We start from the raw sequence: 24,252 nt of genomic DNA, 5'->3' as shown, positions 1-24,252 counted from the left end.
TACAGATATGTTTTTTTCAGACTGGGAAAGACACCATTTTCTGATGTTTCCTGTAATATGGAATTTCAGTTGAAAAGATAGTCTGCACATACCAACACATGGGATTTCTGAAATGAAGTATGACCCCTGGCAGCTGCTGGCTGAAATTGGTATGGTGCTCACTGGGCTCAGTGCTGCCCACCTCCTGAACAGCAGCTGTGACTTTCATCAGTGTGTTAATTTTGCTCAGTGTCTGCTCCCTTCCCAGGTCTGGATTGCTGGGATGTATCTGCTCTCTGGAAGCAGTTTCAGAGTTTCTAGGCCCCCAAGCCAGCTGGCTCCCTTGCTTGTAGGGGCTGGCAATCCCTTGGAATACCACTCCATGATTCATCAGAGATGCTGATCCCATCCCGGTGCTGATACCAGCCTGCTCTGATGAAGCCATGTCTTGTTGGAGAGTTCACAACCATCTTTGACTGGTAAAAATGATTAATTGATACTCCCAGAGACACTGATGCACAGGCACATCATTATCTTCAGTTCCCTTGCTGTATAATTACCAGACATAATTCAATATTTCTCCCATGAACAAAGCATTTACAAGTTATGCTCCACCTGCCCCTTTGGCAGTGTCCACCACACAAAATAGCTGAGTAGGCCTGCCAGCCCCTTCCAGCCTTCGTCTTCATGCCCTGGCACACAGTTGCAAGGCAGAAGTGATCTAATGCCCATTACCCAATTGTCTTCACACAGTTCATCCTTATGTCAGCCTATCCTTTCCCCATATCTGCATCTGTGTCCTTGGCTGCCTGTACCCACTGCCTTCTGCCACTTCAGTCAGGTTGCACTGCTGTATTTTCCACTGCTGCGTATGCTCACTTTTCTCCTCATTATCTCCTGCTTTCAGAGCTCTCTTCTGCCTTCAAACCTCTTTTTCCATATTGCCTATCACTGGGGAACCAGATCTTCCCCTTCCTATTTCAGAAGCAGTCAGACACAACCTTTTCCCATCCTATCTCTTCCTCTCTTGTTTTTCAATAAATCAGTCTCTTCTGCCTTCTGCTCAGGTCTCTTTCTATTAAACACTGTCTCAATATGTTTTACCTCCTCTTTCACCATTTGTCCTGGAGCCATGACAAAGTCAGTTTTCTCTTTGTCTTGCCTCATTCATCTCCTTTCCACTCAATAACCCCAGCTCTTCTTCCACTGGGATTTGTTCCACCCAATTTGTCTTATTTCTTAAGGCTTATTTGATTCAGCTATGTGTATGTTTATGTGAGCATCTAAATCTAATGACCCATTCTTTAACCCATTGGTAAACTGAAACCTCAGCAATAACAGAATGAAGGTCTTAAAAATACCAACTTCCTGCAGTTTTCATGAAGATTGATGACTGGGTGAAGAAAAAGGATTTGCACTTGCCTTTACTGCTGGAAAGGCTGCAGCATGTGCTCCTTCAAGTGAATGTACAATTATTAATTATTATTAATGGTCAACACCAGGAAAAACTTAGCTCAGAGTTTGCATTTTCCTAGACAAAAGAAAGTAAAGTCACAAGAAACAAGTGTTTCCTATCTAAAAGTAGATATGAAATAACAAATAAAACCTTCTTTGAGGTTTCACTTTTTTATTTCATATCTACTTTTAGCTATTTTTATCTTGGTTTTATCAAAATCTCTCATACAAAGTTTTAGTTGCTCAGGTTTCACCTCTGTTTGTGAACCCGTTCTTTCTGCATCTCGACTTCTTCTTCTACGTATCCCTCTTCATGTCTTCAAATTCTCCTTCATGCATTGTCTTCTCCCTTAATGTTTCTTCTATTTCTCTTGTTTTCTGTCTGAGGACTCTTCTCATGAACGTCCATTCCTTTGTTTTGTAGCTGCTGGTGACTGCCACCATCCCTGAGCACCCTCTTTATAATCTGTGCCTCTGTAAAGGAGAAAATTGCCCTTTAAATGCAGAAATAGAAAAAAACCCAAACCACCAACGAAAACCAAACAACAAAAACAACAACAAACCAACCAACTAAATAAAAAAAACCACCAAAACCACCGATTTTTCTGGAGCAGAAGGGAAAAATATAGAACCTTTCTGAAATATTGTAAATTAATTCATAGCCACAGTGAAAACTGATCTGCTCTTTTATCAGGCTTGATAAATTTTCATATAAAGGTTCACAGTTCTGTCACACACAGAAGAAATCTTTCTCTTATTACAAGCTGAGATGTAAATTTATTTCTGAGACATGTAAAGTTATTCTGCACTATAGTTCATGAAATGAGAAGGCTGTACGGCTTTCAAGTCATACAAGTCTTATTTTGCTTATTTTATTCTCAGTGACCTCTCAATAGTAACTAATACTAAAAAAATAGTGGGAAATGAAGTTGGGACCTTCTGAATAGAAGAATATCAATACTTGGCATGGAAATACTTCTATTAAAAAACAACAACAAGAGACATGAAGAAAAAGAGCAGGATAAATTGTTCCTTCATCCTGGAATATCATCTGAATTGTTTCAGAAATACCAACAATGAGTTAAAGTCAGCATTTCAGAGGGAAGATCCTAAATCATGTACTTGCAGATAGAATTTCTTACAACCTGAAATAAAAATACAACTGATGCAAGAAATCAAGGATAGAAGTCTTTTTTAATTGAGTGACAGATAATAAGAGGCAGTAGAGAATAGATGCTCTCTAGTGGGCCTGGTTATGAAGGATGCTCCTCATTTTCAGTCCAGGAGCACATAGAGCAAACTCTTCAGCAGAGTTTTCAATCACTGTATTTCATAAATCCCAGAGACCACACACAACTGCCAGCATAAGAGTAAAATTAAGATCCTGTACTAAGTGAGAATTTGATTTTGCCCTGAGCAATTTCTGCAGAAAATTTTCTTAGTACTTCATCCTGTGAAGTATTACAGGTACAGCATTAAAACAGATAGTTTCATTTCTACAACCAGTAAAAGCTCCTGAGTGACAGTAGGTTCAGCTCCCAGTTTCATACCTAAATTGAGCAAAAGGAAATCAAGTAAATGGGAGCAAGGAAATTGCAGCCTGTTTGTGTACCATCAGATCAGACCATAGCTCTTACACTAACATGAGATAAATGGGCACATCATACTTGACAGGCAATAACCTCAGTTCTGACCAATAGGTTTAGAATTTTGAAATATTTTTTTAACCTGGATTTTAGTCTTTATGTCAGTCTAGAAAAAGAAAGCTTCTCAAAATACTATTTAATATATATGTCAAAACCTATTCTGCAGAGAGCAGTTTATGCTTTAAATTTGTAATAGCTGGCTGCCTTGTAATGTACTACTGTTCATGTAATTGCCATCAAATTTTAGTGTTTTGGTCGAATAGTTATTTGCTGTTAAGTCACAATCTGCTTCTTATGCGCTGCTTGTAGGGAACTATGAAATTATCTGTCTATGATAAAATAGCTTATGGAAGTGGGTAGCAGTTGAGCCTAATAGTAATGGTTATGTAATTGCAGTGAAGTGTAGAGAGATTCTTCAGACCACTATTTTTCTAGAGTCTGTGCAGATAAGTAGTTAAAAAGTGCCTACTCTAGTTACAGGAAACATTAACTGTATGAAACACGCAGGAGAAAGGGGAAGCAATTATGGGCGCATATAAACATAGTTAAACAAAAATAAAAGTAGGCCTACATATTTTGTATGAAGATGAGAATCTTCTTAATATGAACATTTCAAGAGGAATCCAGCAGACATTGCAGACAGACTGAATCAGCTACTGGAAGAAGAGGGTAAATTGATTCATATCATCTCAATAGCATTGATTTTGTACCTCAGATGTCACGATGTTCATTCTTTCCTCCAGATCCTTTTGGTGAAAGCAGTGAAGAAGCATACTTGCCTTATTGCCTTAAATTCTTAAGTCTTCACAAAATCTCCTTTGCCCCTGGATTAAATGCCAAACCTTTCCTCACTTGATTTATTTTGCTTTTCTTCAGTTTTCTGTTTGTTGTTGATTTCAATTTTCTGGCATTTCCTTTTAAATTTGTTGGATTTTATTCAATAAAATTTATCCAGGAAATTGAGTGAAATGCAACCACTTAGCTGGAATATTTTCCCCAGATCTTTCGTAGCAGAAAATAAAAGCAGCGTAAACCTCTGCCATTATCTCATTTAAATCTGTTTCTGCTTTCAGGTTATAGCCTCACTAAATTAGCATTAGAGAAACAGACCTTTATGTTAAATTCATTGCAGGGCTGTGCCAGCAGGACTAGCTGCATTTTAGTGGTCCCTCATTGCCTGTTTGCACAAAATTATAGCCAGGCCCTGAATAGTAAATTAAAATGGAACACAACCTTTTTATGTTGAACTTTGAGTAGTTGAAAGCTTAAGCTTCTGTAGAACCCCATTCCTATTGCATAAAGCATGTTTTCCATATTTAAAATTCTGATTAATTAAAAACACTTGCAGTAATTAACATGCATGCTAGAGGAAGCCAGAAATTATCTATACAAAATTGCTTGTGGTTTATTTTGGTGTACATACAAGAAAACTTGATATACAAACTCTTTGCCTGGACTTCTGACTCCATGAACTAACGCTGTCTGGATGTCTGGTTTTATGTTATTCCTTACGGTAGGTTTTTCTCTCACAGGAAGCTCTGTCTCTTTGAGTGGAGGTCTGCCTTGTGTGTATTTCATCTCCCCAGTTTGTGACCCAGCAGTTTGTGACCAGTTCTCCTATTGCTTACTATCTCTTTCTTTTTGTCAATGAGCCCTTCTTTATCTTCTTCACATGTATTACTGTATTAATATAATACATTAAGACACTGTAGGAAACATGATAACTAATAACTATTGCTACAAACAGCAGCCAGGGTTGTTGAAAGATGTTGCCAAATGAGGTGAACTCAATGGCACTTTACAGTATTTAAGCCAGTATTTTGCCTTGCCTCCTTGCCATATATTTCTTTCAAAACAAGGGTTCTCCGGTCCATAATCCTACAATGAGCTGTAATAAGATGAAGTGTCTATACAGAATTTAGGACTAAAACATTGCTAAAAGGATATAATAAACTCCCCACATATACACAGCACTTCATCCCAGTAAGCTCCTGTTTTATTTTACAGTCTGAGCAAGAACAAGAATAAGCCAAGCCCATCTAAACAGTAAAGATATAGTGCTGGTTTTCATGGAAGCTTTTAACAGAATCTACTCTGAAAAACTGATTTTACTTGATAACTAACCTGAAAATGGATACTGAATGAAATGTGAAATTACTGAAATGGCTTTAATTCTTTCATAAATACAAGTAAGATTAAGGTCCCTATCAGCTTTTACCAGAAGAAGGGCAAAATATTTAATCCACGGTTTGTTTTGTTCTTGTTTGTGTCTGGGCTGTTTAGGAACATGTGATCACTGTGTGTGGACCAGATGGACCACTGAACCTGCTTCAGTATTGTCACGTTATCTCTTTGTGTAATCTCCATTTTGAGATTTTGAGTTGATTTTGATGATACTTGCAAAAGGCACTGTAGAGTCTGTGGGCGATGTGTTTATTCAGAATGCATATGTGTCTGAGCACACACACTGAATGGAAATTGTTCATCTCATAAACCTGGCGGAAGACAGATACTGAGTCTGCAGCTCCCCTGAAAACTCACCCAGAGTTGCAAAGGCAAGCTCACCTACCAAGACTGACTTTGAGGATCTGGTCCACCTATTCCTAGTGCTGTGAATTCAGTGTTGTGCTGTTGCTAGATGTTCTTGTTACTCCTCTTGCGCAGTTTACTAACCAACGAACCACTGTGCTTCTTCATGGATATGCCACTTGTGGATGAATGGTCTGTGGAAGAAAAGCTCAATGACTTTCAAAGACCTGTGTATTCTTCCAGTCAAACCCAGCACAGTCCCCCCAACTTTACAGTTAATAGCTGCACATGTATTTCAAAGAAAAATGTTTCTTCATTATATGCAAAATTTTCTATTAAAATAACCTCGGCCCAGTGCCTCATATAGGCAACTACAACATTTTCTGTGCATGAAAGTGGAAAGACTTCAGGTGACTAAAGATGATTTTTAGAAAATAGAGAGAAGTTTTTTAGCAGTTAGAGAGACCATGATATTTCTCACAGTGTCAGTCATTTACTTATGACTTGTATAAGTCTAAGTTGTCAGGTATAAGAGAGTGTGGCATTATTTTTTTCCTGTATGTGGAAATAGACTATAATAATCATTGCAAGATGGTTCAGAAGCTTTGGATTTATCTCCTGCTTTATTGTGCACTGATTACCCCTTGTGGACAAGCCCATTAGTCTCTGTTAGTGTGTTAATGGTTTCCCCAGAACACTCTGCAGCAGGACTTGTGATTATGGAGTCACCTCACTTTACAAGTAACGCAATTTGAACAAAAATCAAATTTGAATCAAATTTGAAAAATCAGTCCCAGTGCATTTACAAAAACCAAACCAAAGCTTTCCTAGAATAATTATTTATCCTTCTTCACTCTTTCTCCTGTTAGTGCTTGAAGATGATTTTATACCACACCACCAAGGAAGTTTTTTATCATTGTTTGAGTGATTGCATAACTCAGTCATGAAAAATGTAACCAATATAAATTCACGGTGGTGACACCTTTTAATACCAACAGTTATATATCCTGTATATCATATAAAGTATGATTAACTCTTTGGGGTTACACAGAAATCAGTTAGCCAGAGTGTGAAGATGTCGGACTACTAGGCTATGTATTTGCTGGTATTTCAAATTGGAACCTGTTGGTAATTTATTTGATTAAAAATTAGCATATCCAGATTTTGCCATGCTGTGACTGTGAGGGCTGATTTAGCAACAAATTGAAAAACAGGCTGATTTGGTAGTGTGCTGCTCTAGAATAGGAAGAGATGGTTAAGCTTGCTATTACATGGAGTTGAGGAGGTAAGGCTTCATTTACTCTGAAATTCACCACTGATGTTTTCACCTAAGAACCTGTATCATCTAAGAACCTGTACTGGGTGTACTGGGTCAGTCAAAAGGCCCAGCTATCCCAGTGAGCCATGTCCAGCACTGGCCACACAGAGAGGCTTGGGAAAGAAGCACAAGACAGGCAGGAATTACACCTTTCTCCCAATACATTCCTGCACTCCAGGCGTTTTCTGCTGTCTCTCCTAGGGCTGGATGTTGTTTGGGAGTCTTAAGTAGCCCTTAGAAGACCTCTCTTTGTGCCCATGTGAGCTTTACTATCTGCAGTTGTGGCAAAAAGTTTCACAGGTCCACCACCTGTCACATGAAAAATTACCTTTCTTGTTTGCTTTGAACCTGGCTGCTGCCAGCCTCTTCTCTAGATGATCTGTAAGGTCTCCTTCAATCCAATCCAATCCAATCCAATCCAATCCAATCCAATCCAATCCAATCCAATCCAATCCAATCCATTCTTTTCCAGACCTGGGAGCCCTAACTAATTTAAATCATGCTCTAAGTGGAAATATTTCCTTTTGCCTTTCAGTATTACTGCTAGATTACACCCTTTTGCCCTTTCATACTAGAAATCATTTGGTAGATTTTACAACAGCTGACTCCACAACTTCTATTGCCCAGAAATATTTAACTTCTGAATATTTCTGTGTACACCTAGGTCAGATTCTGGAATGGTGCAAATCTGTAAATTTGCTCTTTTCAAAGAAGCTCTATCTGTTTAGACCAAATGAAGTTGCCACTGGGGATTTGCCTTTCTGTTTATTGATGATGGTGTAAATTCAACAGGTATTTGAAGATTTCTACAACTTTTGTAGCATACCTTAAAAATAATCAATGATCTAAATCCTCAAAATAATCTCCATACAGAATTAAATGATAAAGAAAAGTCTGTAAAACAAAGTAGAACTGTGTTTTCTCCTTTTTGGACTTAGGCCTACTTGCCAATTGAATTTGATCTGATATTACTACTCTGGTGAGAATTTGGACTATGGAAACAGTATATGCCTTAGGAGTGCCTTATGTAACTTATTCCATGGGTAGTATGAGAACACAGCATATTTCAATAGTGAATACTTCAATGCAAGTCTGACAAGTGACTGGCATAGATGAGTAACCTCTGTAAATGAAAAGTCTTTTAAATTGTGCACATTTAAAAGAAATATCCAGTAGCATTCAAATTAAATGTGAACTTTAATGAAACAAAGAAATCATAAAATAAACAAATTGAAGCTGACTAAATGCTTTATTCAAGGAATCTGTGGAAGAAACAGGAAAAGGTGTAGGCACAGTCTGCCTTTTTAATTACCACGTTAAAAATCAACATGCAAATTGTTGATGCAGAAATCAAAACCAAACCAAGCAAACTACCTCAGAGCTGGGCAGCATTCCACCCTCAAGAGATTTATTACATCAGGCCTTAAAACTGCGAGCAAGAGCTTCAGGGAATATTAGCATTGCAGTGTTGCAATAGTCCAAGCACCACCCAAGGAACTGGCATACACAGCTCATAGCTGGGCTATGCTTTGGAGATCACAATTCTTTTGCAAAAATTCAGTACATAACTATTAACTTTGATCTACATGTATGCACTTTTTCAATAGTTTGAGCAGTCATCTGAGGAAATCACACAATAAAGAGTCTTTACAATTTCTGAACAAGATAGCATCTAACAGGAAGCAAGTCAGGTAACTGACTTCTACATTCAAACCATGTTGACAAACTGTATTTCACACTTAAGATATAAAACAACCTTTTGAGCCTTTTGAGCCCAATTTTATGCCTTAATGAAAAAGGATTTTAGCTTTTTTTTTTGGACTAGTAAACTTTGTGTAGAAGGTGACAACCTGAAGAATTTGCTGCCATATCTTAGTTTCTGCCCCTTCAGAGATACAGATGTCCAGTTTTAACCAGGTGATTTTGCTAAAGCAATGAAATTAAAGGTTGACCAGGGATATGGACTCTCACAATTAATTAATTAAATGCCTTTTATTACTGAATAATGAATGGAGACATTTTCTGTGGCAGACAGGTTATTTGATAACTGCTAGTTGCAGATCCTTCTTGGGCTTTTCTAGAAAATACGCATTGTACAATTCCTGTGCTCTGAAGAAATATGAAATACATTTCTGTGTTCCTGAAGCAGAATAGGTATGTTTCTCTGCCACTGCTCTATTAGTCTCAGCTTACAGGGAACCTTCAGCACTGTTTTCAGAAGACACAAGGGAATGCTGAGAGGCTACAGCAAGTCACAGTACAGGCAGAGCTCTGGAAGCTGAATGATGTTTCAGTTACCAAATCCTCCGAAGACGTTGGGATAAATAAAATCCTCTACCACTGTCTTTTTAGTGTTAGTGAGTAAGGCATTACTTTATTCTTGGCCAGCAGGCGTGTGTGTGGCCAACAAAACCCTGGCCTCTACACAAATGTAGATACAAAACTCATTCACTTATTCATACATTTTTAGCAAGCAAAGAAATTAATGTTCATTGGCTCTAAATTACATCAGTCTCCTTCATTAATTAGTATTCTGTCCTTTATTGGTTATTGATTTCTCACTTCTCATGCTAATTAGCTTACATTTTTCAGTCTTTTTAGTACCTTTTTCCCGGGAAGGGACTTTTCAACACATATATGCTGAGTCCTTGTTAACTTCTTCTCTATCTTCTGGTTTCTGAAAAATGTCCTTGTAGTCCATAAATTCTGTGCTTCTTGTATCCAGTTTCAACAATACATCAATCTCTCCCAGGCCTTGTTCATTGAAGCCTATCAAGGTTAGCTTAGCAAAACTTAAAGTTTCAGTAATTTTCCCAAGCTGTATTCCCACATTAGCTGCTTATGACAACTTTGCTAAATGCTGGCTAAGAGTAATTTAAGAATAACACACTATTTACAATTAAAATTAATATTGGTTATAATTAATTTAAACGATTAATTTAAAAGTCAATTAAAACCATTAACTAAAATTATTAAGAGATTCTATAATTTCCAACACTTCCAGAATAATTTCACTACTTCTGTGCTATTTCATAGTGCCAGCTTGGGACATCAGGGCCTATGCTGCTGTCTCTTAGTTACTTATACAATCAGCTGATTTATCAAATAATAATATTTTCTACCAGTTTCCCTAAATTATGCCACAGGATGTAAACCTTTTCTAAACTACTTGTCACTCACACCCCTCAGTGTGGATTCTGGGCCATATCTTCCTCTTGATGTCAAGGAAAAGGACCAGTTCCTTGTGAAATTACTGCCAAAAGCATACCATTAGCTGGAATTAAGCTGGTTAGCCTCCTGCAATGAACTGCCTTCTGTGCTACATGATCGTCTAATTTGTGAAACCTTATTTAAAAATGCACACAGTGTGCCAGGTGAAAAAAGCTGCATGGAGCTTGACACTATTCATACTTAAATGAACACTGGCATTATACTTATATTGTTCTGTGTCCACATTTCTGACATTTTCCTTTAGAAAGCTGGTAGCCACAGAGTGTTCCCTTGGTGTGCACACAGCAGCATTTTGGGAAGTGTGGCCTTATATTTTCTTTTGACTTCTAAACTGACTCTGTAGTACCTGAGGTCCATTATGCAACACCATCTGTGTAGCAGGGAGTATTTTCAACTGCTCACCCTGCAGGATCTCAGAGCACTTTCCAAAACAATGTACAAGTGTCATTTACTGAGCACTGTATGGGGCTTATTGCAGCTCAGTAAATATTTCACCCATTCAATAAAACCTACATTCAGAGCCTGCATAGGGTGGGCGTCTGTAAGAGTTCAAGAGTTGAAGAGAGGTGGCAATACCAGAGAATATAAAACCTACTGCAATAAAATTTGAACCAATAGGACTGTTAACAGCCAGGAATAGCCCCCAGGAACAGGGTGTGTGATGAAATCTTACGATAAAAGAGCAGCTCACCTGCATTCACTGAAGGTTTGAACTTTAAAACAAAACACTCCAATGCAATTAACCTCCCCAAGATACCAATAAAAGAACATCTTTGTCATGCCAACAGCAAAATAAAACTGCAATAAATTCTGATGAAAATCCAGCATTCGATATTATTTAAAAAGAAACTGTAGCATCAGGATTGATACATCCCATTGCTGTCCTGTGAGAGCCACCTTCTATCTGATGATCTCAGAGCTCTTCTGCACATGTTGGCTCACTGCCTTTGAGACAGTTGTTATCTCACCATTCTGCAGATGAGGGCAGGAAAGGTAATGATGAATAGAGTTATAAAGTGATCAAAGTTCACACAACAAATCAACAGCAGAGCTGATAGGAGAAACATCCTCATTCCAGTTCATCTACTGTAACCATATTTGTCTACCTTTGCAAGGTATATCTAACACTGGGTTTATCTTGCCAGGTTATGCATACAAAATGTGACAGGTTTTGTGCAGCCACCCTGCCACAGCTACACTACAGCTACATATTCCAGCATGCCATTCCAACCCACCCATCAGAGTGATGGAGTTGAGTTTTACCACTTACTTGGCACAAAATTTCAAAAGTAGACAAAAAAACAAATTTAAAATCTGGACAGAATAAGTTGTAGAAGAGTGGATTGGAAAAAAAGATTCAAGACAGGAAATCCAGATCAGTTTTACAGTGCTGGTAAAACTCATAGGTACCTCAGCCCAAAGAAGCAGTTGGTCTTACTGAAAAGCAGATTGCATGAATTGCATGATTATCCATAAAAACTAGCAAAAGCCACTTCACATGTTTATCTTTCAGCCACTTCACATATTTCTCTTTCTTGTTGAAAGGAGACTACCCACATTCAGAGTAACAGAATAGCATGAAAGTTTCTCTCCACTAGCGACCAATAATAATTTCTGGCAATAGCAGCTATTTTGTTCATGCCAGTGGATATTTTGAAACATTTCAAACTATTACAGTAGAGATTTAAAATCTTCTTTTACATGTGCATGTTCTGATTCAGAATATTTAGAAACTTGCCAACAAGAACAGCTCTAGTCTTTTAAGAGGTGAAACGGTCAAAGGTTTTGCATATATTTTTACAGCTGTATTGATGATGAGAGTGAGGTATGGCTGACTGCCACACAGAACTCAGAGAAGTCACTGGCAGATGAGACATGACCTGCATCATTTGTTTAGGTGGGAACAGAAGCTGCTTTGCTCACCCTGGACATGTATAATATAATGTCAGTCAGATGGGCACACACATTTCTTTCCATGAGTTACTGCTGGCCACCCTCTAGGACTCTGCCTTTAGAAAATACTCCTAAGTTGCTTATTCATCCAAATCCTTTTTGGGTTTTGACTGACTGATACATTTGCAGTAACTGAAATACATATATAGGTACTTCATAACAATACGGTTTAATTCTCTAATTGCATTATTTTAGCTATGTAAAGTTTTGTGGTTTTGAAGTGTGAAAGGGAAAATAATAAAAAATAAGCTTATAATAATTACCACAGGTCTGAAGGCTTCCTGGCTTGTGACCATCCTTTATGGAATCGCTATAGAGGAACCCTGGAATGATTAAATCCTGCTATATAAATCTTGCTGCTCCAAGATCTGTGCTGCCATTAACATGTTTTTGGCTCCTCAGTGTTTCAGCTGTATCTACATATGTCAGTTCTTACCAGTTCTCTCTCATGGCACTCCTATTTCTGTTATCAAATATGAACTTGGCTGTAGGATCAAGAGGAAATAGAAACATCAAAAAGAAGTAATAATTTGTATTAAAATATGTTTGTAAAAGATTATGTAAACTTTTCATCATTGATGTCTCCAGTGACAGAGGAGCTAAGCTTTCTTCAACTCTTCCCTGGAGGCAACTCTTTGAGTTCAAACAAATAGCAAGTCTTATTTGAACACAATATAAATGTAGACCATGCTGGCTTTATAAGATTGCTTTGCTGCCCTAGCCATCATAGAGGGTGGAGTAAATGCTGCAATTTATCCGTTGCTCTTTGCTCACCCTGTAAATGTGAATTCAGTTAGGCAGAATTAAGAAAGAATTCTGGTTTACCTTTAAGACTAGATAGATAATATATGCATTTCTAGCTCAGTCTATCTACCATCTGCAGCATTCATGGGAAGGGAAGAGCACAAAAAGAGGCTCATCCACTTTGAGTTCTTATGAGGTAGGAATCTTTACTTACGTACTGTAGACTTTTGGGCATAACTCTCAAATTAGTAAACCACTTCTCTCTTGATTCCTTGTGAAAATTAAAGTTTTGTGTTGCCATTTTGGATAAAATAAATTTTAATCTCACACATGCACCATCTTCAAATCCAAGTTTTACCTCAGAATTGGAAAAAGCTTGCATACAGTAGAGAGCTTATGATTAGTGCAAATAAAGACTACTACAGTAGCCAAACACGTATTTGCTTAGAAAGCAAAAGTGGGTCTTTTAGCCCTGCTTCGGCACTGGCCAGGTCAGTAACTGCCTTCAGTAGCAACCAGGTCCTAACCTGGGCCTTGCCCTGCTGCTTTTTGTGTTGCTAAAAGGCATTGCACCAGGTCAGCTTAATCTGGCACAATTGAGGAGAGAAGGCTGCCTTAAGCAATGCTTAAATACTTAATCTAAGAACTACCAGACTTTATAAAAAGTGTACCTGTATATTACTGGTGTTGAACCCCTCCTGGCTGATTGTTAGAGGTGCTCTGAAATAATCACTTGAATGTTAATTCAAAAAAGGTCAAAGGTTAGCAATGAAAACTGTTTCAATTCTTCATATCATACAATATAACATTTTTCAAAATTACTAGAGAAGTCTTAATTATTTGTCTTTTCTAACTATAATGGATCGTTTTCCTTCTTTAAGGTTAGAAGTAAATTGCTTATCAAAAGAATCCAGGGAAAAAGAAGAAATGAGATAGCCAGTTCTGAAGCCTAGCAACAGTTCAGTGCCTCTGAACGTTACTGACAAAAGCTTTGTTTCTCTCCACTTGCTGACAGCTTTCTGGTTACAGTGGGACACTAAGGGAGCTGCCACCAAGTGGGAATGCTGGATGTTAGAAGCAAAACCTTAAACAACCTTGGCATTTGGTGGAGAAACAACACAGACGGGCATACCAGAGTAGCTTCCTCACAACAGCCCTTCATTCCCTACAGCCTTTCATTCCCAGCAAAGAGCCTGGTATGTTTTTAACCATCTGGAGTTTGTTTTGCTTGTTTTTGTTTTTTTTTTTCTCCAGGGATAATGCAGTTTAATAAGTTAGAAATTAAGTCTTGAGTACAACTATCACTGTAGCAAGACTCACTTCCAGTGCTGCAAGTAGATATTTTGCTTCAGCTGTAGAAGAGCTGGTGGAAGTGAAGGCTTTATTTCTTCTCTGTGACTGTGGGGAGTTTATTTTATTTTATGAGATATGAAGCCATGCTTTTTACTTAATTGTTAGCCACAATCTTTGCTTTGTGCCGATGCTGCTAGAAACGGGAATGCAATTCAAGTGAAGGCCCTGCACATAACTTTTAAATTTCCAGGAGTATAGTATCTGGTTTATCTGGCACTTGCTAGGAGGTAGATCGTTTTTCTTAATGTACTTGCTAATGGAAGGAAAAACTGGTCGTTCAAGTTACATGTGGGACATGTGACGTGAGAATGGGCTGATAAGTAAATTGCACCGATAAATTGATTTTGCTTGCTTATTAGCTGTTTTTCCATTGGCGCCAAATACTGATAGATGCAATAACAATGAAATGCCCTTGGGACATTTAAGAACTATTTCAATTTCAATTATTATTTACTATTTCAATTATTATTACTGATGTAATAATAAATTCACATAAATTAGTCAAAAGCAAAACAAAATAATTGAGTCTAATGAAAGCTTAATTGAATAAGATGTGTTTGTCTTGCCTGGTTTTAGTTTACAGAAGTATTTATGTCCACAACTCAGCACAGTTTCATGTGACATGCCAGGCCAGTGCTGCAGACTGTCCTTCTCCAGCACATCTTTTATTAGCTGCTCATTCTTTGAAAGTGCGTGCATAAACCTCTTGCAAAGGCCATGCTGAGAAACAAGACAGCTGGGGTTATTATTTGAAAAGCTGATAGTATTTTCTCTATAAGCCACAGATAAAATGTTCCGCATTTCTATTTCAGGCTGTAAACCAGACCTGGCTGTTCTTGAGTGTAAGTTTACCTTCACAGGAAATCCATTGTTTGGAAAGCTAATGGAATCACCACACCCTGTGAGCACACAGATGAGGCTCTCAGATAAGTTCTTGTTCTCCATGAATACCTAGAAATTACCTGATAATGCTATTGTTAAATCGCAATATCAAAAATCTTACAAGAAATGATAAATTTATTTACACAAATCTGTTGGCATTAGGAACTTGATCTGAGAGAGGAAGCAAATTAGCAAGTAGGAATTTTTATGTCCAGTCCAATGCAAAGATAAATCATCAATCTGGAATAAATTACTGCAAGTTAGCAAGAACCCAAATTCAAGGGCCAAGATCTTAAAGCAGGAGTTTTGTACCTGTTGTACAAAAACACTGGCAACCTAGTAGCTTTATTTATTCCCCTCTGGATGTATACAAATCAAAAACTATTCTGAAGAAACATTTTTGCCCAGTCAAGCATTCAAAAAAATTGGCACTTTCTCCTTCGCTCTTGTGGCAGAAATAGGAGCTGGGTAAAGATAGGAAATATTCACATAAAAATGTGCTGGTGATGAACAAGTGCATTTCCTCCATAGAGGGAAAAAAGTCCAGAAGAGAGAATTAATACAGCTGTAATGTACTATGAAAATAGTGTAGACACCAGCACTCTTTTGAGTGCCTTGCATTCAGTTCTTATAAAATAAATCTGAGCAAGGAAACCTTGAAATATTGTAGCAATTAACATTTTAGCAATACCACATTAACATATTTAGAAGTTTGTAATTACTACTCAGCTCTAGAAATGTTTCTTCTTCTAGTATTTTACAGTAGAAAAAGTGATGAATTTGTCTGTCTGCAAGGATATCCCAGCTCCTCCAGGAATAAGAAATGCATGGAGATGATGTGAAACATGAGAGACAGGACTTCCTTCTTTTTGTCTCCATATACAACTAGACCAGAAATTCAGTTTCAGATTAGGTCCCACTAAAAGATCAGGCCATACCATTAACATATTCAGAAAATTTGATTAGAAAATCTAGTTGCAAAACTCAATTTGTTTACATGGCAGTTCTGAGGGTGTGAAAAATATGATTTTTAAAGTCATGTCCTCCCCTCGCTCCTTACAGAAGGCACATTTTTTTACCAGCAGAATCCTGACAAATTTGGAACTCTCACTCCAAAACTTAAAGCACTTGAGACAAAAGGGACAGAGCTTTAAAAAGGCTGGCCCAAGTAGCTGACAGTTTAAGAAAACAAGTATTTCTGCTGTCAGCAACTGAAATGAGATCTTAAAGTAGGAAGTGCTGGGCCAGCTTCAGGTGTCAGTGTCTACACTGCAGCTCATCCAGCTTGTAATGCAAGTTACATTGTTGGATTTAAATCCTGAAGTGGCTTTTACTGTGCATAGTTTTGGATAATCCAAATCACAAGTTTTGGATAATCTGTATTTTACTTACTCATCTGCAGGGACAAATGATCGTGTTTGCCCATCTGTACTACTTGTGGCTCAATTTAAAATAAGAATGTACACATGGAGAAGATCCTTTTGCCTTTGCATTTACATGACTGTTTTTCCAATGTAATGCATGTATCATCTCTGCTGTGCTGAGACACACAGACTGCTGCTGTTAGTGAAGCTGTCCCTGCTTCATTCCCCCAGAAGAGATATCAAAGTGCAGCCATATTTTCCACATAACCATAGGCATCTCTGAGGTTTAATGAGCATCCACAATATGATTTTTTGATTACACGACCCACCCAGCACATTTTAATTGTGTTTTTCCTTTGTTTCTTTTGATCTTTAAGCCTTTGCCTGCAATAAAACCAGTAAATAGCAACAAACTGACATGCCACATCAAGTCCCACCAGAATTCAAAGAGAAGAATTGTAAATGTGGAAGTGTCAAGAAAGAATAAGTTTGCCCTGATTCATATAAACACTTTATTTAAATGCTTTGGATACAGATAAACAGTCCTTGTGCAATAGTTGTTATGGTTTCACCTGCTTCAAGCTGGAAACTGAAAGTGTTTTGGTTAATGGGACAGAAAAGTTTGTTGAGTTGCTCTGCAGCTGCAAGTACTTCTGTGTGTTATGGTGAAGCACTGTCTCACATCTTTTAACAGCACTATACCTCAGTAATCCAGATTTTTTTTTTTTTTTTTTTTTTTTTTTTTTTTTTTTTTTTTTTTTCACAGAGGAGGAACCATTGCTTTGTACTGCACTTACAATGATTGGCTGTACTGCTGGTATTTCCCGGAAAAGCAGAAATAAATTCAGGTTTTCTTGATATCCTTTAATGGACACAGATATAAGGCTTTGTTAAAATGTTTTAAAACTTCTCTTACAACATTACTAACTTGGGGGGGTGGGGGATAGTTCAAGTATTTGAAATTCTTTTCTACCTGAAGCTTAGACCTAACAAGTACAAGATCTGATTTCAAACCAATGGAAAAAGCAGGAAAAAATCTGAGGGCTAGAAAGGAAACACTTGATGGATCCTTTGAAATGTTCTTTAGAATTTAGGAAATTTGGTTTTATATTAAATGATTGGTAATAGTCATAGATACTGTTTTTTAAAAAAAAAGTTTTATGTAACATTGGCAGTTTCTGTAATCTCATTGCTATTGTGTCTTGAATTTCCTTTAACCCTTGTGACATGTTTTCTGTAATTCTAATGTTATGGTTGCATTTCTGCAGTTTCCTGACTGGTACAGTGTCTGGGTACTCATAGAATGTTGACTTCTACATGGAGGAAAAATTAACTGATTTAGATTTTTGTATTTTTTCCCAACTCATCCTCCTCCCCTGTATATACAGTCGTTATTTAAGAGGGACAAAGGTGTAACACCCTTCCACTCCAGTTCCATTTTTTTCAAATGTAATTTCTACTTTTTTTTCTTAAATATACTGGTTCTTGAGCTGTTCCTACCCATGTCTTCTTCCTACTGCATATGAAAAAACAAAGCTTGGATAAATTATGCTAGAAACTGTATTATTCTTTATAGTAAGCAAAGAGAAAAATACCTGTAACACTCTCCTGTTCTGATTTTAGTTTTAGTGGTCCTTGACTTCTACCATTTTACAGTGGTCTGTAACAGGTAATATAGAATAGTTGGTATGAAGTAAAGCCTGTTGGCAGCACCAAGCTGCATATGGGAGGATTCAGGTAAGTGTGTGGTTTAGCTCTGGTGTCACCTGAGAGAACTGGATGTCTTTATAAGTGAAGTATTTCCAAGGTACAGTAATACTGAAATAAATAAAAAGTGTCCACAAAACCTAAGGCAACCAAAGCCCCAAACGGACACTTAAAACCCCACCCCAAATTAACTTGAGAAGTACTTTTTAACATCCCTTCCAGCTCTGGTGGTTCTTCCTTTCAAGTTTACTTTTACTAATAAGATAGCTAAAAATGGAATTTGTTTCTAAAGTTTTTGAGGCCATCATACGATGGGATGAGGGTACCTTTCATATAAAGGGATAAGGATTTAAGGTATTTTTTTGAGGAGCTGTTGTTATCCATTAAGACTGCTTTATGTCTCTGGGGTACAGAGATAGTGAAGAATAAGAGACAACTTGTTAACATTGCACAGAGAAAGAAAAAGTTCACCAAAGCAGAATTTTGTTTCTAGGGAGGTTTAAATGTGGACTTCAGTATGTGTTCAGGTATTTGGGGGAAAAAGTCAAAGTACCTTTACATTCCATTGTAACTCAAGTTGCTACTCCGAGGAACTTCTGAGACAGGTGGCAGGATGTCTCATCAAAGTGAAACTAGAGTTGCCCTGCTGAGATTCCACCTGCTATGTAAAAGTGCTACCACCTTCTTGCCAAGTGGAAAGAATTAGCTGACTAAAGCAGATTTTGGGTCTGTATCAGGTAAAAGTGATTCATTAGGTTGTGAGACTGAGCATTTGAAAATGTACACTGCACAACTAGAACTAGAATCCTCCACCTTAAAATTGTTTAAGAAAATTAATTTTCTAACCATAGTAGTGAAAAAGTGTCCCATATTCTAGTGTAAAGTTCCCTTCCCAAGGGTTTCAGAGCACCAACAAACTAAGGCTCTGCCCCTTGCTCACAGGAAGAAGTTGTTGGGGTCACAAGTGGCATTCTACACCTAAAACTGAGCTTTTCATGGTGAAAATAAAATTAGCTGCTGGCCTTTTAGTATGATTTGGGAAATGTACTTCAAATTGTATGTACCTGTTGCATTTAGTATTTGTAAAAAGTTAGTGCTCTATAACAGCACTCCTCTCACTAGGTTTTCATCTCTCTCCCTAGTAATTTAATTTTCTTTTTCCCATTATGTCATGGCTTAGCACAGCTTAGGTCACCAATTCCTCAAAATAAAAATGAGGCTGATAGCAGTAGCTGCTATAACGCGGTTAGAAACACAATATAAATAAAAATAGCTCCAAACTGTACAAGTTACGTGCAGATTGATCACATTTTACCCACTGGTATCTCCAGTGGATATATATACTGGGTACAGTACTGTGTCATTTTCTTTGATTTAAGATAATATGCCTGTAGCACAGATTATCATGGCCTTGAAAGCAAGTAAACCATCAGTAGTTTCCTCATTGCATTAAACAATCACTTGAAATGAACTTAATTTCACACCATAGTAAGTACAACTGAAATCATCACGAGTGTATCAACGAAATAGCCCATTTATTTTGGCCGGATTTTTGTGCAGTTTGTAAACACCTTATCTAAGAACTGTTCGCATTGAAAGTACCCAAATATTTTGTGGGTTAGTAATCAGATTTATGTCTATAAAATAGTATTTTCCTACTAGACAGGAAAGACCCATCAGAAGATCTCCACTTTTCAGAAGTCTCCTGAACAGTTTTACTTTCTTTCAGAATCCTTCTTTAGGTGACCTCCTCCAAGTAAAGGCAACATACAGTTAAATGTATCATTTGGAAAGCCATGCCTTGGTTTCTGGGTCATCTTAAAGCAGCTTTGAATCACAGAATGATTTGTGTTGGAAAGGTGCCTTTAAAGGTCATCTAGTCCAACCTCCCTGCAACAAGCAGGGACATCTTCAACCAGATCAGGTTGCTCAAAGAGCCTTTCAATCTGACATTGAATACTTCCAGGGATGAAGCCTTCCTTCCCTTCCCGGCACTGCACAGACTTTTGGCCCTTTTGCATATACCTAGACTTTTAAAATGTTTTTGATTTATGGAACTGGGTTTTGGAATATAAATCCTTGACTAAATTTGTAGGCAATTTAATTGCTAGTAGGTCTTACAACTGTCATAGTCACAGGAGCTAGCAACTGCACTCAGCACTTGACAACCATCAGCAATCTGCTTATGATCTCAATTTCTTAACTAATCTCTACTATTGTCAGGAATCAAAACCTTGGGGAAAAAAGATATATTAATTATTTTTGCATTTCCAGATCACTCTGGAAGGTTGCTATGGGCACAGAATATTGTAACTCTTCTTTCTGTGCCCCAGACAATGCTTGTGGTGGTTGTGCCCCAAGCTCCATGTTAGCCCGCAGTTGATCCAGAATGTACGAAGTCAAAAGAGGAAAACCAACAGACACTGGCATAATGTCGCACACCTTACAAGCACATTTTTGAATGTTTACTAGTTCTGGGGAAAACAAAACAAAACAAAAACAAAACCAAAAACCAACAAGAGGGCTTGTGAAATAAACCAGAGAAGACAAGTGTGAAGGAACACACGACTGAACACCAATATGCACGACAGCTCTTCTGAGTCTGGGAGGGGGTGCAAGAAGGATGTGATAGTTACAAAATATCCATCATTACCAGCTCTGGCTTTTACAGAAACCACAGCATCCTGGAACATACTCCTACTACAATTCCTACTTCACATGCTATCTTCCCATCTCTGCCATTTCATCTCCCAAGCACACTGAAACATTCCCAGTGCACGTTACAAACTTTTAAAATGTATGCAGCTTTCCCACATGAATGTTTAGGAAACTATAATTACGTCAAACGCCCTGAAATTCTACATCCATCCGAGTTCACCTGTTTACTGGCACTTTTGGGAAGGGTTCTGGTAAGCCACAAAGGCGGAACAGTCAAGGGTGCTTGGACAAGAGTGGGCCTTTCCCAAGTCCTGCTGTCACCCAGCAGACACAGAGTACTCCTTTTTCTCTCGTAACACAAAATTTCGTGAGATTTCTGTCTTTTGCAGGGATCTTTGCATTAAACCCACTAAGCCTGTTCCCGGGCAGGATGCGCTGGGGCTGCGGGCGGGACCAGCCTGTTGCGGACAGCAGCGCTGCCGGGGGCTGCGGGCGGCCCTGCCCGCGGCACGGCATCGCTGCCGGAGACAAAGCCACCCGGGGGGAGGGACGCCTGCCCGGAGGGCCGAACGGCAGTTCAGCGGTGCCCTACACCGCCGCCCCCGCGCCCCATCCCCGCCGAGCTCCCTCGCGGGAGGCAGGACCGCCGCGGCGGCGCCCAGCCGGGCGCTGCTGCTCCGCGCTCACGCCCATCGCCGGGGAAAACGCGGCCGCTCCCGCGCCACCCGCGGGCTCTCGCCGCCGCCCCGCGGTCCCGCGCCCGGCGAGGAAAGCCCCGCGCAGCGATGGGCGGACGATGCCGAGCCCGTCCCGCCCGGCCGCTCCCGGGGCGAGGGCGCGCGGGAGGAGGCGGCGGGGCGGGGGGAGCGGCGGCGGCGGCGGCGGTGGAAGGTCCGGGGCGCGCATGCGCGCTCCGGCGCTCCGTGACGGGGGCGCTCCCGCGGCACCGAGGCCCGGCTCGCGCTCCCATAGGCTGCTTTTCCCGGCAGGCGCGCGCCCGCGGCGCGGCTCTTCCTACCGCGCTCGCGGGGGCGCGCGCTGCCCGGGCCGTGCGCCGCTGTCACAGCTGCCCGCGCGCCGCTCCCCGCCCTCGGCGCGCGCCCTGCCCGCGCCCCGCGCCCCGTCCCCGCCGGCTCCGCTCCGCCGGCGGCGGGTTCCTGCTTCCGTCTCCTCCCGCCGCTCCGCCGCCCGCCCCGCCGCCCCCCCCGCCCGGCACCCGCGGCAGCGGCAGCGCGGGCTCCGCCGGCGGCGCCGGCACTCGGGTAAGGGGATGCGGGGGCTGAGCGGCAGCCGCGGCGGCGGGGAAGCGGGTACCGAGGCGAGACGGGGCTGCTCCGGCCATCGCTCCCCATCCCTCCCCCGGGCCTGGCGGCGCCGCTTTTGCGACTCGGGCGCTGCTCAGCAACCGCTGCCGCCGCCGCCAGGGTGGTGACGGCGGGGAGGGGGCCGGTCCCCGCCGTGTGCCGGGGTCCCCGTGGGCTCCCTCACCTGAGGGTCGCTGGTGGGGCCTGGGGCCGCCGGAGAGCGCGGCGGAGGAAGGGGAGGCCGGGCTCGGCGGGCGGCCGGGGCATCACCGTCGGCGGCGGGGCCGGGCCGGGCCCGGGAGGGAGATGCGTGCGAGTCCAGGGCGGCAGCGTTGCCCCGGGCGCGGCGTGGGCAGCGGGGTTCCCGCAGCGCGGAGCGCGGCTGCCACCGTCCCGTGCGCCTCGGCCGCAGGGCGCGGGGAGCGGCCTCCAACTTTCCTTGTCCCGGGAACTGCGGACGCCCGAGGGGACGCCTGGTTTTGGCAGGGAGAAATACATGGGAAACGTGGGCTTTGAGGACGGACCTCACGCTCTAGGGCCGCCTGGTAGCTCGAGGAGGTGCTTGTCTGACACGGGTACAGAGCCATCGGTTGTTGCCTGGGGCTTTTCCCACGGAGACCTTTCCTGTATTTCGGCACAATTAACTGCTTTGGTCGTGGATCCTGTTACTGGTGAGGCTGTGGCGATTTACCTCTAGGCGAGTTAGTGTTTGATGTGTGCTCAGGTCTTTCACACGTGTGTGCAGGTAGTGCGCGCACTGTGTTCTTGATGCAAAGACCAGGCTGTGATCCTCTGCTTTCAGAAACTCTTAGTGGAGGGTACAAGAGGCAGGAACTACAGTGCAGTGGTGCAAGTTGTACCAAGAAGCCTAAGGACAAAGACATCAGCTGTAAAATTGCTTGTTCAAAGACTGTCACTTCCTCGGGGCAGTACCTGCTGTCCTTGCACCCTCAACGCACGCATGGTACACTGTGATGCACATACTGTGTGTACATGGATGTGGGAAACAACCCTGTGTTCAGAATGTCCTTGTACTTTATCTGCGATCTTGTATTAGCACTTGGCAGTTCTCTGTGTCTGTGTGTGTTTGTATACTGAAACATATAGCTGAAAGCTGTATGTTTCAGTATACATGTGTACATATAAACACACATACTCCTTCTATCCCAAAGTACAGGATCTTAATGTCTAGGCCTGGAAGTCAGTGGAGTGAGCATGAAAGGAGTCAGAAAGAGTGAGCATGAAAAAGGTTTCTTGATTTTATAGTATTAATCTTATTTATTTTTCCTACTAGTTTTCCACTACAAGTTGTCAAAAACTTCAGAAAAGTCTGAACTGCAAAAGCAAATAAGTGGCCAACATTGCTTCTGCTGCTAGTGCTTGGTGTGCTTTTACAGATAACTCTGTTACAATTCCTTTCATTATTAAAGAAAATTAGTTATGAGGAGTTGGTGACTCTGCTTTGATGTATTTCCAGTAGCATCTGTTTCTCGGTTATTGCAGCTATGCTTACTGTGAGATTTTTATTGATGCTTGTTAGGGTTTCATAGGTATATGTACCTTAAGCAGGCACGCTAGCATATTGCAAAGTTTGCATATTTTCCCAACTACGTGTAATAAGACAGCCTTTTTCAAAGTTGGAAGTATAATTAGTTACTCATATTTTCTGCGTGAGAAGCTCAACAATGAGGGAAAGGCAGGAATCAACTTGGAGTGTTGAATTAGGCAAATTCACTCTTTTAGTGATGTAGTTGCCAGGACATTTGACAACTGGGAAATACAGGTGGTCAGTTTTCTGACAAAGGTCAGCTTTTTTTCCCTTTTAGTCCTTTGTCTTCATTTGTTTAAAATTTTGGCAGTTTCATGAGCTGAACAACTGCAAAGATACTAGTTCTAGCTAATACGAGAAAAAAAAAGTGAGCTATACTTGCTGGAGTAGAGATGGAGCTACTTCACCTTAAGTGAATCAGTAAAGGTTGTACTAAACCACACAGGGGCTTCCCTTTGGTTTGACATCTGTGGTTTATGATCACTTTATTGAGACTGCAAATAGAGACTTGTTTGTATAATTGAATGCTTATGTATTACAAATATTGCACACCATTCATAGTGTACAAATTTTTTTTTTT

The 24,252-nt window shown here is 40.5% G+C and overlaps 1 protein-coding gene across 1 annotated transcript in view; it reads left to right on the top strand.

The window, feature by feature from the left end:
• The first annotated feature begins 22,064 nt into the window (after window positions 1–22,064).
• FUT8 (fucosyltransferase 8) overlaps window positions 22,065–24,252 on the top strand; it is a 103,162-nt gene continuing 100,974 nt past the window's right edge. Inside the window, exon 1 of the mRNA XM_069017203.1 lies at window positions 22,065–22,081. The gene's annotated coding sequence lies outside the window, so the exon portion shown is untranslated. The remainder of the gene's footprint in view (window positions 22,082–24,252) is intronic.

Source organism: Aphelocoma coerulescens, chromosome 5 (assembly GCF_041296385.1).
Source record: "Aphelocoma coerulescens isolate FSJ_1873_10779 chromosome 5, UR_Acoe_1.0, whole genome shotgun sequence".
NCBI lineage: Eukaryota > Metazoa > Chordata > Aves > Passeriformes > Corvidae > Aphelocoma > Aphelocoma coerulescens.
Note: the sequence above shows the minus strand (reverse complement) of the source record. Positions and strands in the feature narration are given on the sequence as shown.